At 45.4% G+C, this 15,319-nt stretch overlaps 1 protein-coding gene across 3 annotated transcripts in view; it reads right to left on the reverse strand.

The window, feature by feature from the left end:
• LOC115642983 (leucine-rich repeat and fibronectin type III domain-containing protein 1-like protein) overlaps nucleotides 1-15,319 on the reverse strand; it is a 223,718-nt gene that overhangs the window by 105,402 nt on the left and 102,997 nt on the right. For all 3 annotated transcript variants that reach the window (XM_030546720.1, XM_030546723.1, XM_030546722.1), the window contains one exon: nucleotides 3,208-3,378. The gene's annotated coding sequence lies outside the window, so the exon portion shown is untranslated. The remainder of the gene's footprint in view (nucleotides 1-3,207; nucleotides 3,379-15,319) is intronic.

Below are 15,319 nucleotides of genomic sequence, written 5' to 3' on the forward strand. Positions count from 1 at the left end.
TAGACTTTGCGTCCAAGGAGGTCCATACGCCTGGCCTCCCTGGATTTGGGGGCTGGAGCTTCCTGTCCATGACGCTCCCTGTCATTCACCGATTGCACCACCAGGGAACCCGGTGTCGGGTGGACATGGAGGTACTCGTAGCCTTTGGAGGGGGCCATGTACTTCCTCTCGACACCTCTCGCCGTAGGGGGGATGGAGGCCGGTGACTGCCAGATTGTGTTGGCGTTGGCCTGGATCGTCCTAATGAAGGGTAGGGCGACCTTGGTGGGAGCATCCGACGAGAGGATGGTGACAATCGGATCCTCGATCTCAGAGACCTCCTTCGCTTGTAGGCTCAGATTCTGAGCTACTCGCCTAAGGAGGTCTTGGTGCGCCCTGAGATCCAGCGGGGGGGGGCTACTGGAGGAGGTGCCAGCCACTGCTTCATCAGGGGAGGAGGATGAGGAGACCCCCAGCAAGAGAGTGTCCAATGGGGGGCCCCCTCGGCCCTCGCCTCTGTCTCAGAGTGGAGTCTTGCTGCTTGGACCCTTCCTCTCCATCCGGGGAGGGAGGGGGGCGAGACAACGAGGCTTCTGGCACCCTGTGCTCCGCTGTCGCAGGCCTAACAGGAAGCTGTTGGGGGCCCTGGGCTTGATGGTATGCCCATGGGTTCCAAAACCCCCACTGCTGCGGGCCTTGGTCCTGTTGCGGCGGGTCTTGGAAAAGCGCCGCCTGCCGGTCGGTGCCCAACGCATACCCGCTGTCTGTCTGCGAAGACACCGACGGCTGCCTAGAAGGCCACGGCGGGGCCGACCCTGGCTGGTAAGGGTCTGCGTGAGTCGGCAGCGAAGATCTTCTCCGTGCCGGGGATCGGTACCGGGAGTCATAGCGGTGCCGGGATCGGGACCGGGACCGGGTTCTGTCTCGGTGCCGGGATCTGGACCGGTACCGGCCGCCGCTTCGGTGCCGGGATCGGGACCCGGACCTGCCACCGACGCGGTGCCGGGAGGTCGACCGGGACCGGGACCTGCTACCAGCTCGGTGCCGGGAGGTCGACCGGTGCGGTGAGTGACAGCGGGACTGGCTCCTGGAGTCACGGTGCCGGTATCGGCGGCTGGAGTCCGACCGCGACCGTCTGGAGGTCGATCGGTGCCGCGAGTGCAACCGGTACCGGCGAGGGGAGTGGTGCCAGGACTGCGAGCGGCGGTGAGATCTTGATCTGCCGTGGCGTCGGGACCGGGATCGCGAGCGCGAGTCCCGAGACGGTGCCGACATCATGGGCTTGCCTCTAGATGCGACCCGCACCGGAGGTACCGGGGGTGGCGGCTGAGTAGGCTCCGTTAGGGCAATAAGGTCCTGTGCCGAGGCGAAGGTCTCCGGCGTGGATGGGACCAATAGCTCAACCCCAGATCTTATGGGGGAGCTCGGCGGCATCGGACTCGATGGACCCGTCGGGCCCGGAGTCGACGGTGCCGGCGGCGCCGCGGCCGGTGCCGAGGCCGGGCGCTCCAGTCGGGTCTGCCTGGCTGGAGTAGCAGACGCTGACTGTCTCAGCTCTGCACCCGGTGCCGGAGAAGGTCGGTGCCGGGGAGTCTTCCCGGTGCCGGTGCGATCCGATGCCGGCGCCGAGATCACGGCCTGCGAAGCCGCCGGGTCAAGTGCCGCCTCCATAAGGAGAGTCCTGAGTCTTTGGTCTCTCTCCTTTTTTGTCCTGGGCTTGAAAGCCTTGCAGATGCGGCACTTGTCCGATCTGTGCGATTCCCCCAGGCACTTCAGGCACGCGTCGTGGGGGTTGCTGGTAGGCATAGGCTTCCTACAGGCCGCACACTGCTTGAAGCCCGGCGAACCAGGCATGAGCCCGGTGCCGGGTGCCGGAAAGGGCTACAGCCCCCGGCGAATAACTATCTACAACACTATTTACACCTAATTACTTACTAATTACACTTAACGATCTAACTAACAACTATAACAATAACGAGAGTTAACAAGGAGAGCTAGGGACGTGGAGGACAGCTATGCCGCGCTCCACAGTTCCAACGACCGACACGGCGGTAAGAAGGAACTGAGGAGCGGGTGGGCCGGCAGGGGTATATATGGAGCGCCATGGCGGCGCCACTCCAGGGGGCGACCTGCCGGCCCACTGGAGTTGCTAGGGTAAAAAGTTTCCGACGAACGTGCACGCGCGGCGCGCACACCTAACTGGAATGGATGTGAGCAATCACTCGAAGAAGAACCAGTGTTTATTGGCTCTTGAGTGCTGGGATATTTTTGAGAAGTAGTTGTCTTGGCAAATACTTTAGCCTACTGAATCAGAGAAAGAACTGAAACCGAAATTCAGGCTTGCAAAATCGCTTTCTGAACACAAGAATTTCTGTCTAAAAACCATAAAGAAATGCTGGAAATCTGTTTAGCGGTTTCCAATCAGCTTGAAAATAATTCTGTCTGTCCAGTTTAGTTTTTTAACAACCTGTATTGTAATAGATGGAAAAATATAAGACCCACAAAAAAATCCAAGTTGATTTAACAGCACCCCAATGAATACAGGCTTGTTTCTCAACTGAAAAAAAAATTGTGTTGAATATTTTCCTTGTGCACATTTGACAGATGCAAACTATTCCAAGTCCACCCAGTGGGAGGGAATACATGAAAGTTTTTTTTAGTAATTTTCTGTATCATAAAATGTGCTAATAACGTATTCAAAACCACAGTGTAAAAAATTAGCAGAGCTGTAAGCGTAGAGAATTAATTGTATGACAAAATATCAACTCTAATTACTTGCTGGCAAACAGCATAGGTGCACTATTGTAGATGGAGACATATGACCTTAAAATGCAAATTAACATTAAAAAAAAGTAACTCTGAGGGGAATTTTCATCCCAGGGGCAGTGATTTTTTTTTTAAACAAGTTCTTTGTGTTTCTGTTGCTACACAGATCAAATTTTCCTTCGCAGATTTGCTTTCTTGCTTTAATTCTAACAGCATGCACGTTGTTCTGTTTTACTGTTGAGCACATCCTCAAAGAAGCTATGCAGGAGGCAGCTTGCTTACACATCTTAAAATAGTGGGTAGCTCAAATGAGTTTTGATAGGGAGCTTTTAGCTGTAATTCTAACTTGTTTGGGTGATTAAATATAGTAATCTGCATAGGACTAACAGCCTCTAACAAGACACAAATGACACCCACACCCATAAGAAGAAAAAGAAGAGAGAAAAACCAGTCAGCTCTTACTTTAAATTGACCTTCAAGTTGAGTGTTAAACTTGTTCCAGTCTCTGCGTCTTTTCAGGACTCCAATGCTCTTTCATTAGTGATTCATTTGCGTATGGAGTCCTTGAAGTAATGCATTCTCCATTCAGATTCATGGTGCAGCACCACGCAGGCCCTGAGGTGGCCATCCATCCTGAAATTAAGAGGCAACATTCTCTTTTAGAATTGCACTTTATCAGAATCATTAGGGATGACGGAAGATAGTGGCAGAGGCAGCAGCAACACAGAGTGAACACAGGCACATTAAAGCAAGATAAAAAGGGTAACCTATCTCAACATAATCTGTACAGAGAGAAGCCAAAATGCTCTCCTCCAGCATGAACTGTTTCTCTCTCTCCTTTTTTAGGAGTTTCATCTGGAGATAAAATGGCAATAGTAGTGAATGGCAAAAAAAATCCCAAACCAACAAGCTGCTTTATGAAACCAAACAAGAGGATTCTATAAGCACAGAATTAGCTCAAGTAAAAGACAATGATATTAAAATGAATCTACACCTCCCCAATGCCTATAGATTGGCTCTTAAGTGCTGGAGCACTAACAAATGTCATTTATTAGCAGGTATATTATCTATTTTAAAAAGAATTATTTCTTCTTCTATTTTAAAAAGTACATTTATCTAATTCAGCTCAATTTGAGGAGAACTATGAGGCATATTTTTAATATATGCAACACTTGGGCATTTCACCTAAGAATCTTGCCTGTTATGCAGCACAGTAGAATTTAATTCTCTTTTATTATCAGGGATTCACCATCCTACAATCCCTTCAGGCATATGGCAATAGCAGATACCCCAGAGCCCAGGAACAGAAAATAAATAGGAAATTGCTAACAAATATTTTTGGGTTAATTCCAGAGGGTCAAGAGTAATTAAACTATACTATAGATTTCTGCAGAGTCTTTTTTCGAGTGCATAGTTCTACACAAGAACCCCAGCAAACAGAATTTGTGTGAAAGTGCTGTTCTCGTCCATCCTCCCTGTGGAAGAAAAAGGCCTGGGTAACAACCGTCGAATCGTAGAAGTCAATTGTGGTGTCGGAGAGAAGGCTTTGGATTCTTTGACCATGGGATAGGCAGAGACGGGCTCCACTTAATGAAGAGAGGGAAGAGCATCTTCGCAGGCAGGCTGGCTAGCCTAGTGAGGAGGGCTTTAAACTAAGTTCACGGGGGGAGGAGACCAAAGCCCTGAGGTAAGTGGGGAAGTGGGATGCTGGTAGGAAGATCAAGCAGGAGAGCTCAAGAGGGAAGGACTCCTGCCTCATACTGAGAGATTGATCCCGGCAATTACAGACCGGTAAGTCTAACATCGGTAACGGGCAAAGTAGTTGAAACAATAGTTAAGAATAAAACTGTCAGAAACATAGAAAACATAAATGGTTGAGCAATAGTCAACATGGTTTCTGTAAAGGGAAATCGTGTCTTACTAATCTATTAGAGTTCTTTGAAGGGGTCAACAAACATGTGAACAAGGAGGATCCAGTGGACATAGTGTACTTAGATTTCCAGAAAGCCTTTGACAAGGTCCTTCATCAAAGGCTCTTACATAAATTAAGCTGTCGTGGGATCAAAGGGAAGGTCCTTTCATGGACTGAGAACTGGTTAAAAGACAGGGAACAAAGGGTAGGAATTAATGGTAAATTCTCAGAATGGAGAGGGGTGACCAGTGGTGTTCCCCAAGGGTCAGTCCTAGGACCAATCCTATTCAATTTATTCATAAATGATCTGGAGAAAGGGGTAAACAGTGAGCTGGCAAAGTTTGCAGATGATACTAAACTACTCAAGATAGTTAAGACCAAAGCAGACTGTGAAGAACTTCAAAAAGATCTCACAAAACTAAGTGATTGGGCAACAAAATGGCAAATGAAATTTAATGTGGATAAATGTAAAATAATGCACATTGGAAAAAATAACCCCAACTATACATACAATATGATGGGGGCTAATTTAGCTACAACGAATCAGGAAAAAGATCTTGGTGTCATCGTGGATAGTTCTCTGAAGACATCCACACAGTGTGCAGAGGTGGTCAAAAAAGCAAACAGGATGTTAGGAATCATTAAAAAGGGGATAGATAATAAGACTGAGAATATATTATTGCCCTTATATAAATCCATGGTACACCCACATCTCGAATACTGTGTACAGATGTGGTCTCCTCACCTCAAAAAAGATATTCTAGCACTAGAAAAGGTTCAGAAAAGGGCAACTAATATGATTAGGCCTCATCCCTGGTGGCGGAGGGAGGATTTGGGATGGACGCTGACTCCTCTACCCCAATGTCGAAGCAGGTCTCATGCACCGAGCCCGGTGCCACCAGCTGTTGCTCCAAGGCGGCAGGAGATGAGTGGTGTGAAGGGGGCATCGTCATCACCAGCATACCCCACACACTCCAATAAGGCCACTGCACTGGCCACTGGTCGTGCTGCCAAGGCGGCATCAGAGACGTCGGCGCGACTTCAGGTGCCCATTAGCACTGGTGCAGTCTTGATGAGGGGTGAACTGCCCTTTTGTGACAACAGTGGGGCCGTTGCTGCCTGTGTCTGCCTGTGGCCGTCGCTGCCAGAGACTGGTGTGTGGAGTGGGAGGTCAGTGTCAGTACTGAGGGACTGGAGCTGGGGGACCAGAATCACGACAGGGAGTGCTCCCACAGGGCAGGCGACCAAGATCTGCGCTGAGAGGACAACTGACAGGAAGGTGAATGGTGCTGGTAGAATGAAGACTGGCGCCTCCCCCAAGGAGATCCCCGTCGAGATGGCAGGGACCATAATCATGGTGCCAATGACCGAGCATGAGCCCCAGAGGATCTGTGCTGAGTTGCCAGAGTCCCGCGGCACGGAGATGGATAGCATTGCCTTGTCTCGGGGGATTGGCGGCGCTCCACTACCCCAAGGGATCTTAGCGGCAGGCTTGCCCTCATAGGGAGCCTTTGCTCCTTCCTGCAGAATGCACAATGCAGGCGGTGCGAGCAGAGGCCTCTGCTCTCTCAGCGCTGGAGAGCTTGGGAAAGCATTGATGACATCAGGAGTTTGGGTCCCCTACCACTCCCAGGAGTTGGTGGTGGATCCTTTAAGGGGCTAAAGGCCTTGACTGGGGAGGCACATTCACGTGGCAGCCTGAACTGGGTCCTTTGCCCAATGCTCCATGGCCTTTCTTGTCTAGGGCGATGGGGAGTGCTGTTGGGTTGAGCCCAGTGCCAGTGGTGTGCTGTGCACCGAGGCCGAGATACTAGGTGAGTCTTGGTGGGACAGCTCAGAAGCCAGACAAAGGGCAGCCTCCATGAGGAGATCCCACAAATGAATATCCTGATCTCTCTGAGTCCTGGGTCAAATTTTTTTACAAATAAACACTTGTCCTTCACATGTGATTCACTCAAGCACTTGAGCAGCTGCTGTGGGGTTTACTTACAGGCATAGGCCTATTACAGTCCGCACAGGGTTTAAACTGCAGGGCATGCCCCACCTGGGGCGAAGTCCCCGCTGGGACTCTATCTTCTAACTCCTAACTACACTTAACAGCTACTTAACACTAACTAGTATAAACAACTATTTTCAAGGCCCTAAGGCTCAAAGTCAGAAGAGAAACCGCTAGCCCTTGCTATGCAAGGAAAGGTGCTCTGACTAACCACCACAAGCAGTAAGAAGGAACTGAGAGGGCATAGGGCTAGTGACACTCAAGGGGGTGCCACAGCTGGCCCTATGGATACTACTAAGACAAATATCTCCGACGACTGTGCACTTGGGCGCACGCAAACCTAGAATGGAATCGACATGAGCAAGCACTCGAAGAAGAAACCGTAATATATTTAAAGTGAAAAGATCTTCACAAGTTTTGCAAAAATTAAGGCTTAAATATCACTGGGCAGTTCAATTGATTTGTGTCTATCTTGTAATTGGAAAACTCTCAGTGTTCTAGTTCCACACAGCTGGCGTTTTGATTTGCAAGTGAATCCTGGTCTTCTAGTTATACAGTATCAAGTACGTGAATTGAGAAATAGGAGTTCTTACTCTCCAATCCTCTCTAACGGAGCTGAAAATTCCATGATTTTTAAGTGAGCATTTTTCATGAAATAAGTATCTCCCGGGAAGTTTTAGATTTCCACTTTTAACCTAATTGTAAGGCAAAGCCCACAATAAGAGACCAAAAAAAAAACAACCCAGCATACCTTATTTCTAACAAAATGGAACATGTAAAAGACATGCATTATTCAATATCAGCCAGTATCAACCAGACTACCATATGGTTTTCAATGTGGCTGCTTCTCAGATACTAGCATTCTATAAGTGTTCACTGGAGAAATCAGCTGTCATGTCTAGCTAAGGTCAATTGTTAATTTCTAAAATACAGTTTGTCCAAAATGAATCAGGCTAACTGAAAAAAAAAAGCGGAATTGACCCAAGTCTATCACATCTTTAAATCTGTTCCCATGTATTCTTGAATTTCATTGCTGTTCATATGTTAAGTATACCGAACCTACTAAACGAGAAGTGCCAGTTAGTATGTTGTATTAGTGCAAAATTCAAATTATCATTATTGTCCCATTATATTGTGCAGCCCTTTATTTCAAGGGCCTTAGCTGGAGGACAATTAAAGTAATACAAAAATTCTAACAAGGGATACCTTTCAGCCAATGATCATACAGTATTAAATGTATCTAATGTAACTTACGCCCTGATCCTGCAAGCTGTTCCATAAGGGCAGACCCTGTACTCACAGAAATGAAAGATAGTCTCGTGATTAAGACACTGGCCTGGGACTCAAGGGATCTGAATTGAGTATGTGGCTCTAATACAGTCTTCCCATTTGACCTTGGACAAGTCGTCTGATCTCTCTGTACCACCCATGCGTCTGATGAAGCGGGTATTCACCCACAAAAGCTTATGCTTCAATACATGTGTTAGTCTATCAGATGCCACAGGACTCTTTGTTGCTCTGTACCACAGTTCTCCATCTGTCAAGGGGGGCTAACACTAGGAACTTTCTCACAGCCTTTGTGTCTCTTGTCTATTTAGACTAAGTTCTTCAGAAAAGGGGTTGTCTCTTACTGTGCAGGTGTATGTTGTCTAGCATAATGGGGCCCACAATCTTGGCTGGAAGCCTCTAGGCACTACTATAATGCAAATAATAAATAATAATATGCTCTTCTGCACTGGGACAATGTTTTTTGATATGTTTGTACAACATCTGGCCCTCTGGGGCCTTTAGGTGCTGTTGTAATACAACTAATAAGGTAGCACAGTACAGTGGTAGTTCTTGGAGAAATAGGGCAGCAATAATTAATAAGCGTTTAAGGCACTAGTAAATCTTGTTTCTGATTTGTTATTGAGGCACATGGTGACGAGTGAAGTGTAGGTACCTGAATAGAATCTAGGGATCACTCTTGCCTCTCTCACATCCTGTTTTTGAGGGGGATGTCTCACCTAACATATTTAAAAGTGATAAATTGGGAAATTACTAATTGGATCAATAATCTGATGGCTATTCCTGGCTCTTCTTCCAAAACAGAATGTTCTCAAGTGTTGTGATTTTAAAGAATTATTAACTACCTGTTGCAGGTTATAAACCCTTCACCTTGCCAGTGGCAAGCAAAGCTGTTTACCATATTAGGCCATGTCTACACTAGAGAGCTTGCAGAGGCACAGCTGTACCAATGCAGTGGCACTGCTGTAAGATGGCATACGTAGCCGCTCTATACCAACAGGAGAGAGCTTGTCTGTTGACATAATAAAACTACCTCAACAAGTGGCGGCAGCTAGGTCGACAGCGCTGTGAACATTACCACTTATGCCAGTGACACTTATGTCACTCAGAGTTGTGTTTTTTTCATAAATTTTGCCGATATAAGTGATAGTGTAGACATGGCCTTACAGAAGTGGTTCTCAACTCACGGGCCGCTTGTGGCCAAATCAGCACAGAGCTGCGGCCCACATAACACATTGTGCGCCACATATGCAGCCCACAGTGGTAAATAGGTTGAGGAACACTGCCTTAGAGTAACACAGCAAGAGAGTCAGCTTTATTTACTGACCCTGTAAGTTGTTTTGCTGCTGCCTCTTCTCGCTTCACATATAACTCTGCTAATTTAGTATGTAAAATAAGGGATTTTGTTAGTTTTATTGCACCCGAGAAGTAGATTATGCTCCAGGGGAAAACAGATGTGCCAAAACCAATAAGAAAAGCTCAGATACTCTACCATTACGGGGGGGGAGGGAGGAGGAGAAAAATTATCTTTGTTCTCTGGTTATTAATGTACAAACAGCCTCCAATCTATAAAAGGGGCAATCTGAAGGTACTGAAGGAGGACTGTGTAGCCAAAAGCTATACAAGACTCTTATAATCCAATCTTCGCAAATTGAATTCCTTGTAGTCCGTGCATTAGAAGATAGAAGAACTTTGTTGGAATCATATTTAATACATCAATGATGTCTCTCTATTGCTCCTAGCAGTGGCTGGGAAAACATCTAAGAATCTTCTTGCTTCTGTAAGAAAGAGAGGATGAGGGTGGATACACTCCCTCTGTCCTCCTAATGCTTTGATAAGGAGACAGCAAAATCCACTCCCTTTGCTAGAGCTTCAAAAGGGGACATCAGAAACAAATCTAGAGATGGCTGACAAACAAAACATCAATGGTAAGGCTAAACTAATAGTCACACCATTACTAGGATAGTCACACCATTACTAGGAACTGGAGCTAGAGAAAGGGTGGATTTCATCAGTGTAGAGAAGGAAAGAAAGACATACATGGCAGAGATATATAATTAATCAACATGATGAAGAAAGTATATTAGGCACTCTTGTTCACCCCTCTCATTTTGCAATAACATGAAAATGAAAGGCAAAATATTTAACACTGATAAAAGGAAATAAGTTTTATTACTCAAAGAATAATTTACCTGTGGCACTGAGTGCCACAAGGTATCTTTGTGGCCAAGAGCTTAGAAGGATTAAAAAAAAGGAGTGGATATTTATCTGGATAATAAGAATATTCACAGTAACATTAGATATGATAAATAACGCAAGCCCTCCTCTTTCAGGGCATAAACCAACCACTAACCCACAAGGATTAGAAAGAAACTTCTTCCATAGAAGTTTATTCCATTACTGTCCACTGCAGGAATTCTAGCAACTTCCTCTGAAGCACTGAATAGGCTACAGGCCAGACATGGTATGGCGATTATTGGGGTCCTCATAGTTTATATTACACAAAACATCTCCATGAAAAACACCACTCTGTCTTTTTGATTTTATGGAGAATGAACTGTTGAATAATTCAAGTAATTGAGTATGGTGTAGCATCTTAAACAATTGCTAACAAATGCCTATTTTAAATGGACAACTTAATCCATTTTAAAACGCTAAATGAGCATTTTGGATGTATGCAAATGTTTGAATTTTCCTTTAACAATTAGCCCTTAAACTTGAAAGGGGCCTCACGTTATGTTCTGGGAGTGGTTCCAGCCCTCCAGGCACGGTGACAGGGTGTACAATTATTTCTTGCGCTGTTATTTAGGTGTTATGAAATTGAGCAGAGCCATGGGATGGAAAGTAGCACCGAGTGGTTCCAAATGTTGTAACTGTAATTAGAGCAATAGGAACTCAGCAGTCAGGCGTTAGTCTTAGCTAATTGAAAGCACTGGGCAGTTAAACATCCTGAAGCAATGCCAACAAGGGCAATTATCACGTGTTGCATGCATTTGAGAAACTTTTTTTTGTTTTATTGAACTGCGAGTCAGTGCCTCAAGCGTACATCAGGTGAGAGCGCCTGTCATGCTTTCATCAACGGGCCGGTACCTGCTCAGGGCAGTGACTGGATAAGATCACTGTAGCTGCAGACGTTCTGGAGTGACAGAGTCAGAATGATGGATGGTCAGAACAGTCACAGAAAGGTCTGAATACAGTGAACTTATAAAGGGGTTTAGCGTCTTCAAAGATTATGGGCTGCATCAATCACTACTTGAGGTCAGGTAACTCCTTCAGGTGCCCCAGCATACTTCCTTAGTTCTTTCTATGGAGTGGGAGCTTCCCAAATTGGCAGAAACACATGGAAGAAGAAATATATGGGTAGTAAACTGTCCATCAATCATACCAAGCCACAGGCACCTCACTCAATTTAACCCTGCCACCCGAAGAGTCTTTCCTTAACGTGATGACTATCATCAGCAGAGACAGCACTTCTAGCAAAAGTGATAAATGAATAATAGAAATAGAGATAGTCAAGCAGCAATATGTTTTCTTCCCAAAAGGGGCACCAACTCATAGATGAGGGCATAAAGGTACCTTTTAGGTCACAGGTGGGCAAACTACAGCCTGCAGGACCATCCTGCCTGGCCCTTGAGCTCCCGGCCGGGGAGGCTAGCCCCCGGCCCCTCCCCTGCTGTCCCCCTTCCCCTGCAGCCTCAGCTCGCTGTGGTGCCAGCGCTCTGGGTGGCGGGGCTGCGAGCTCCTGCTGGGCAGCATGGAGGCATGGCTGGCTCTGGCCGGGCGGCGCGGCTGCCAGACATGCTGCTCTGAGCAGCATGATAAGGGGACGGGGAGGTTGGATAAGGGGCAGGGGTTCCTGAGGGTAATCAGGGGACAGGGAGCAGGGGCAGTTGGATGGGGTGGAGGTTTGGGAGGCGGTCAGGGAATCAGGGAGGGGGTTGGATAGGCATGGGAGTCCTGGGGGGCCTGTCAGGGGGCGGGGGTTTGGATAGAGGGCGGGAGAGGTGGGTAGGGGGTGGGGTTCCTGGGGGGTGGTTGGTCCCAGGAGGGGCAGTCAGGGGACAAAGAGTTGGGGGGAGGTTGGATTGGTCGGGGATTCTGAAGGGGGCAGTCAGGGGGCAGGAAGTGGGAGGGGACTGAGAGGGGGAGGGGGCTAGGCTGTTTGGGGTGGCACAGCCTTCCCTACACAGCCTTCCATACAGTTTTGTAACCTCGATGTGGCCCTCAGGCCAAAAAGTTTGCCCATCCCTTTTCTAGGGCATCATCTTCAATTTCATGCCTCACACAGAAAAGAATGCACACTAAATTGGTACAGATCTTCTCATACCATGTTTTGATATCTAAAAATAATATCCCTTTTAAGTAATTCTAAGACACAACCAAGAAATATTCGCCAGTTCAAATGTAGTTATGGCTAACTCAGCCAAAGTTTCTGCTCGGATACTGGATACAGGCTTGTTGAATTATCTTAGGTCTGAGCAGAAGGCTGTCTTGGTTAGGATTAGGGATGGCACCAAAACAACATCTTCCACACAAGTACCGGATGACTTCTTAGTCCTTCCTAACTCTCCCTAGAGCAGGGAATGATATTTTATAGGAAATTTTCTTCCTGCAAACCTTTCTGGAGCTGACACTTCAAAACCTGGCAGAACAAAGCAGCTGTAGCCCTAACAGAGCCATTTTGTAACTAGCAGCTATTTGCTGAACCTCCCCGCCCCTAGTTTGTAAGTTCCCATTATGTTTTCTGTTTTTTGTTACTGAAGGTATGGCACATTTCCACAGTAAGGATGACTTAAATCAGATTTTCCACTATCTATCTACAATGCTTCATTTGAGAGGTGAGGTATTATTATTTAATAAAACAAGTGGGTATGAATTTGTTGCTTCATTAAAGAGTTTTGTCCATCTCCAGCCAATTGATATTTATTTTACAAAATAAATGCATGTTTATATACAAAGTATCTGGAGGGTTTGGGGATTTTATGGGTAATATGCAGCTTTTGCAAAGTGTTGTCTATCTGGAGGAACCTACCCTCACTGTATTTCTGTGCAAAGACTGAAGAAAGCCTTATCTACTCTGCTGGACTCTGAGATCACTTTCTGGTAATGAACCACTGGAAAGATTTTTTCCCCCCTCCCTTGAGAGTGTCTGAAAACGATCACTCTAAACCAGATACGTGCAAATTTCCTGGGCAGATAGAGACCCATTTTCCAAAGTACCAGAATTACTCAAGGTTCAGCAGTTCGGTACATCTCCAGCTCTTTAGGTGACAATGACTAATAATGGAGAAAGACACAGGTGGCACAAAATCTGCTTTAGGAACCCATTTTAAAAGTTTGAGTCAGTTCTAACCGACAGTTCTTTTTGCCTACAGAAGATAGTTCCTGTTGCATACAAAAGTGCAGTTATTTTTCCGTACAGAGTGCGTGGGGAGGTGGAAAAGCAGGAAATATAAAAACACAGTTCCCTATTGAGTAGACTAAATCCCAAAGAGAAGAAAAAAAAAGCAAACTGCCACTTATGGAAGAAGTTTAGTTGCCTTCTATTTGCAAAAGAATTAGTCATGGGGGAGCTGTGTTTTTGCAGCTGAAATATGGGTTCATAAGGGGATTGCTGATTCTAACAAAGTCTCAAGTAGAGCAACTTGAGGTTCATAGAAACATGAAGAAAAGAAATTGGCCAATATTCACCCTGCAGTATCTTAAAACAATCAAAATAAACAGCAATGCTAAAGTAGTGGAGGTGCATGACCTGACATATTTTCATGCAGAGAATTTAACATAACACAACAGCAACTTTATCACTAAACATAAGAAACGAGAAGAGTGTGTTCACAAAGGGTCATATAGACTGAAAGCAGAATTCAAATTAAAGATCCCTGTGATGAGGTTTCATTTAGAAAAGCACTGAAAGGCATTTATGAGAAGAAATACAGTATTGGATTATGACCCTTCGGAAAACACTTTCTAAAAAGATCGTAAGTAAGTTAAATATATGGGAAATGTAGGGAAAGAAAAATCTTCCTAGTTACATGTATAAAAGCATCAATAAATACCTCTTGAGCACTTCTACCATATAAGATAAGATGTCATTTATAAATTACTTAGGCGTATTGAATATAAAAACGTTAATGTTCTAAACTAGGAGCATTTACAATGTGAACTGAAGGAACATCTATCTAATAAAACATTCATTCATTTGAAGATTTTTTTTTACACTGTAGATAAAGCACTAATGAATATTATAGGAGAAAAAACTGTCCCAGCTAATGAGAGATCAAATCTAATTGCAGGGTGTCCTGGAAGCATACTCTGTGGGTTGTGTGGCTGGAGAACTCTAGGACTACAGCTTAATTAAATGGCATTTTGAAGATGTCAGGATGGGAGCATTTTGTGTGTATAGAATTAAAATAGTGAAGTTAATTTATGAAGTGAGTACTGGCTGAGCGCAGATAAGAAATCAATTTTTCGCAATAGAAAATATCAATTATTGTATCAAGGGAACTGTGCAGTAGGGATGGGCAAATGCCTGCTGAACAGTAAATTATTTGGAAATATTTGGATTCAGAGTTTGATAAAACTAACCCCGTAGCTTTCCATTGTAAAGTGACTTTATTATGGGCACTGATGCAGGTAGGGGTTGGAGAGAAGTACAGTCGCACACAGCCCTGAAAGTGTGTGCCCGAAACTGCAAAGACAGTTTATTATTAGTCTTGCTGCTGCTGTAATTATGCCAACGGTGCATTTGGGGCTGTACGAGACACAAAAATAACAACTGTCCCTGTCTTGAAGTGCTTACAATGCAAAAAAGAGACAAGTGACCAAGGTGAACTGAGAGGTGAGTTAAAAACAAGTTACGTTTAGCTATTCTGATCTAACGCACGGATGTGTGGGATAAAGTGGAAATGACATACGATTTGGGTTAGCATTTGATGGCCTGCAGTTTTGGCTGACCTCCAAATCTTTGCATGTCCAAACCTTAGGCCTAGACAACACTTAGAAGGTTTGCAGGTGCAGCTACACCTGTATAGCTATTCCAGCAAAAACTCAGCCCAGATAGACCTTATATCAGCAAAAAAATGCTTCTGCAGTAAAGCTTATTCCAGTTCAGTGAGCAAAACAAACAATACTAGTAAAAGTTCTTTTATGTTCATATAAATGCATCTACATTAGGGTTTTAGCTGGTATAGAAATGTTGCAGCAGCTAAGCCAGCTGCTGTGCACTCGGACAATGTGGAGGAGAGGAAGATGATAAATAGTTTCTGCCATCCCTGATGCTGTAATAGCAATTGTCCTTTCAATATGGGACACGAAACACAAAATCGGCAACAAAAACTTTTAGCTCCTTTTTCTCTGATGGACAGGAGGAATCTTGAACC

Source organism: Gopherus evgoodei, unplaced genomic scaffold, assembly GCF_007399415.2.
Source record: "Gopherus evgoodei ecotype Sinaloan lineage unplaced genomic scaffold, rGopEvg1_v1.p scaffold_48_arrow_ctg1, whole genome shotgun sequence".
NCBI lineage: Eukaryota > Metazoa > Chordata > Testudines > Testudinidae > Gopherus > Gopherus evgoodei.